At 54.8% G+C, this 4,061-nt stretch overlaps 2 non-coding genes across 2 annotated transcripts; both read right to left on the reverse strand.

Moving 5' to 3' along the window:
- Nucleotides 1-587: 587 nt before the first annotated feature.
- Nucleotides 588-660, reverse strand: trnav-cac (transfer RNA valine (anticodon CAC)). The gene has a single exon. It is a non-coding gene; the product is annotated as a tRNA-Val (tRNA).
- Nucleotides 661-2,202: 1,542 nt separating this feature from the next.
- Nucleotides 2,203-2,275, reverse strand: trnaf-gaa (transfer RNA phenylalanine (anticodon GAA)). The gene has a single exon. It is a non-coding gene; the product is annotated as a tRNA-Phe (tRNA).
- Nucleotides 2,276-4,061: the final 1,786 nt, after the last annotated feature.

Below are 4,061 nucleotides of genomic sequence, written 5' to 3' on the forward strand. Positions count from 1 at the left end.
AGGACTGCCTTTCACTTCTCTGTTTTCTTTCACAGCGCCGTGCACCTTTTCATTGCTCTCGCTTTCAGAGCCTCCGCACGGCACACGACTCGACATCAGGAAGCACATTGAAGTGAAAGCAGGAAGCGCTGCGACATGCACTGTGCAGATCCCGCCACACTAAGAGGTGAGTGGGTCTGTTCGATGCACAAAGAACGCTTTGAAAGCATCAAAGGCAAGTCATTCCGAGTTGGTCGTTTGTGTTTTCTGTTCAGACGCGAAATGCTGAATTATCTCTCGGCTCCTCGGTTGTCATTTCTGCTCCGTAAAGGAATCACAGCACGCGTCGGCTTCCAGCACGGTGGGTCGGGACACGATGCCGGGGGTCGGAGAGAGCGATGTCTTCCTCGTTAGTATAGTGGTGATTATCCCCACCTGTCACGCGGGCGACTGAGGTACATCAGGACGCGCATTGAAGTGAAAGCAGGATGCGCTGCGACATGCACTGTGCAGATCCCGCCACACTAAGAGGTGAGTGGGTCTGTTCGATCACAGCGCTAGGCGAATCCCCAATCCCCTTTTGTGCGTGCCGACAAAAGAAGCCGGTCTGTTTCCGCCCGGTTTCGAACCGGGGACCTTTCGCGTGTGAGGCGAACGTGATAACCACTACACTACGGAAACGGTGGCAATCCCTGCCCAGCGGCCCAGCGCTGAGCTTCGCCAATGCGATTCAGCTGCTTCCAGTGCCTTTATTGGAGTGCGCTGATGGACCGTGTTCTCTCTCCAGAGACCAGCACGCCTGTCATGGACGGAGAAGGAAAGGCGGCGCCACATTCTACAGCCCTCTCCACGCAATCGACGAAATCGGGCTACTGAAGTGGAGAAAATCGCCTCTCCAGAAAGTGCAAATATCATCTTGGAGAGTATAAATCCTATTGCCGAAGGTCAGCCCTGTCTACCAGAGTAACCCTCCCACCTCCTGCAGGGATGATCAGCTCGTCTCACACGCGAGAAGTCTTCGGTTGGAAACAAGCGCCCCCTCTTCTCACGCGTTTTGCACGTTCGAGTGGTTTTAATGCGGCTCCTTCGTACACGGTGCTGATCTTTTGGAAAGCAGGAGGCAAAACTGACACGTTCCCATACCGGGAGTCAAACCCGGGCTGCCTGGGTGAAAACCAGGAATCCTAACCGCTAGACCATATGGGAGCACACAACCCCGCTGTTCCGGGCATCATGCAAGCAAACTACATAAATATGAGAAAACACGCAAGAGAGTTGTCACTCAGAGTGTCGAAGGGTCGATGTATACTGGGGCTCAGTTGAAATGCAACGTCAGGACTTTTCCGAATTAGGTCACACGAAGAGAGCACAGCCTTTTCCGCCCTACCATGTGTGTATCGGTAACTCGCCGTGATCGTATAGTGGTCAGTACTTTGCGTTGTGGCCGCAACAACCCCGTTCGAATCCGGGTCACAGCAGAATAGGGGCGTCTGCTTTTACTACTTGCGCGAATGAAGGCAAAAAAAAAGCCAATCGATGTGAACGAACGGCGCTTTACAGAGGAGTAAAGCGCCTGACTGGATCGTTGATGAACGACAGAGGCCACTCCGACCTCTTCTCGGTTTTCTTCAATGACTTACTAAGGATCTTCTTCACATTCGCGCATGCAGGGGAAGCCAGTTACACCAAAGCAAACGCAGGAAAGTGCATTTCAAGCAGAGACCAGGAGGGACTTGTTTACACCGAGAGTGGTCGGAGAATGGAACAATGCGCCCAGCCCTGTTGCTGGAGCCGATTCTTGATGAGATCTTGGGCTCACTGGATGCTAATCTTTCTGTTGTTCTTGCAGGTCCTGCGCTGCTTTTGAGCCGACAGAGCTCGTCCTGGTCTGTCGGCACAGCCCAATTGCAAATGATCGGCTCCGCGTACAGAAGGAATGTGCGTTAGGTACAAGAGTGCATGAAGGCACCGGAAATACATTGGGAACAAATGACCGGTCGCTCAAGACCTCTGTGAAGTACAGGAGCGTGCAACAAGAGGCTGTTTCCGCCCGGTCTCGAACCGGGGACCTTTCGTGTGTTAGGCGAACGTGATAGCCGGTACACTACGGAAACCTGCAGGGACCGCTGCTGGTGTCTCGCTTGCGTTTCGGGCTGAGAAAGGGAAGCGTCACTTTAGGCAGGGGGCGCTGGAGAGAGGAACAAAGGGCGCGATGAAACAAAATGCCGAAACCCGGGATCGAACCAGGGACCTTTAGATCTTCAGTCTAACGCTCTCCCAACTGAGCTATTTCGGCAGTGCACAGAGCCCACAGCCACCTGCTCCAGCCTTCCTATGTTGCGGCATGAGCGCACCAAGAGGAGCGGGAGAGTGTTGCAGGAACGTCACTCAGAAGGAAAGCCACCCAGCTGCGCCCTCTGGGCTCTGTCCAGCGCATCTTCCTCGCATGGACTCCTGCCTGCGACGGGCAGGAAACAATTAGCAAGAACAGAACAGCACCCCATGGGTGTCTCATGACCACACCTTAGGTTGTGACACGTGCAGGTGTGAGGGGTTGCCGGGCTACTCTGGAGCAGAGCTTGGGCGGAGGGGGGGCGGGAAAGCAGACAAAGAGGTGACACCTCAAGGTCTGCACGATCACAGCTCTCCGCCGCCCCAGGCTTCCGCTCGATAAGCTACTGGACACACCCGCCCCTCCTCACACAGACCGTGGTAAAGCCCCCGAGTGGGAGGGCTCTCTCTTCCTCCCAGGAGCTCTTGGACACGACGCACAGACAGAGCGCGGGGAGCCGCCGCCTGCAAACAAGGCTCCAGGCAGGACTCCACTCCACTCCACTCCACAGGAGCCGCAGAGCAGAGGAGATGGGGGCAGCTTAGCTCCTGTGCAGAGACCTGAGCTGTTGTTGCTGCGGACGCTGTCTTTTCTGTTCTCGGGGTAGGAGTGAATGTTGAGTTGCCCTTAGAAATGAAGCAGAGCACTTCAACGGCACGGGTGTGTGTGTGTGCGTGCGCCCTGGTGATTCTGGGAGACAGATCGAACCTGGGCTAAAAGAGAGGGGGCTTAGCCCTCTTCCATTTGCTAGTTCAGAGTTGTACAACCCATTTGTATCTGCTAGGCGGCGCAGTCGTCGTGCACAAAGAACGCTTTGAAAAGCGTCAAAAGCAAGTCATTCCGAGTTGGTCGTTTGTGTTTTCCGTTCAGACGCGAAATGCTGAAATGATCTCTCGGCTCCTCGGTTGTCATTTCTGCTCCGTAAAGGAATCACAGCACGCGTCGCCTTCCAGCACGCTGGGTCGGGACACGATGCCGGGGGTCGAAGGGTGTGATGTCTTCCTCGTTAGTATAGTGGCAAGTATCCCCGCCTGTCACGCGGGAGACCGGGGTTCGATTCCCCGACGGGGAGTAGAAAGCTTTTCTTTTACCTCCTTAGAGAAAGGACTGCCTTTCACTTCTCTCTTTTCTTTCACAGCGTCGTGCACCTTTTCATTGCTCTCGCTTTCAGAGCCTCCGCACGGCACACGACTCGACATCAGAAAGCACATTGAAGTGAAAGCAGGAAGCGCTGCGACATGCACTGTGCAGATCCCGCCACACTAAGAGGTGAGTGGGTCTGTTCGATGCACAAAGAACGCTTTGATAAGCGTCAAAGGCAAGTCATTCCGAGTTTTTCGTTTGTGTTTTCTGTTCAGACGCGAAATGCTGAAATGATCTCTCGGCTCCTCGGTTGTCATTTCTGCTCCGTAAAGAAATCACAGCACGCGTCGGCTTCCAGCACGGTGGGTCGGGACGCGATGCCGGGGGTCGGAGAGAGCGATGTCTTCCTCGTTAGTATAGTGGTGATTATCCCCACCTGTCACGCGGGAGACTGGGGTACATCAGGACGCGCATTGGAGTGAAAGCAGGATGCGCTGCGACATGCACTGTGCAGATCCCGCCACACTAAGAGGTGAGTGGGTCTGTTCGATCACAGCGCTAGGCGAATCCCCAATCCCCTTTTGTGCGTGGCGACAAAAGAAGCCGGTCTGTTTCCGCCCAGTTTCGAACCAGGGACTGCTGGAGCCGATTCTTGATGAGATCTAGC

Source organism: Atractosteus spatula, unplaced genomic scaffold, assembly GCF_055471065.1.
Source record: "Atractosteus spatula isolate fAtrSpa1 unplaced genomic scaffold, fAtrSpa1.hap1 Scaffold_54, whole genome shotgun sequence".
In the NCBI taxonomy this organism is placed as follows: Eukaryota; Metazoa; Chordata; class Actinopteri; order Semionotiformes; family Lepisosteidae; genus Atractosteus; species Atractosteus spatula.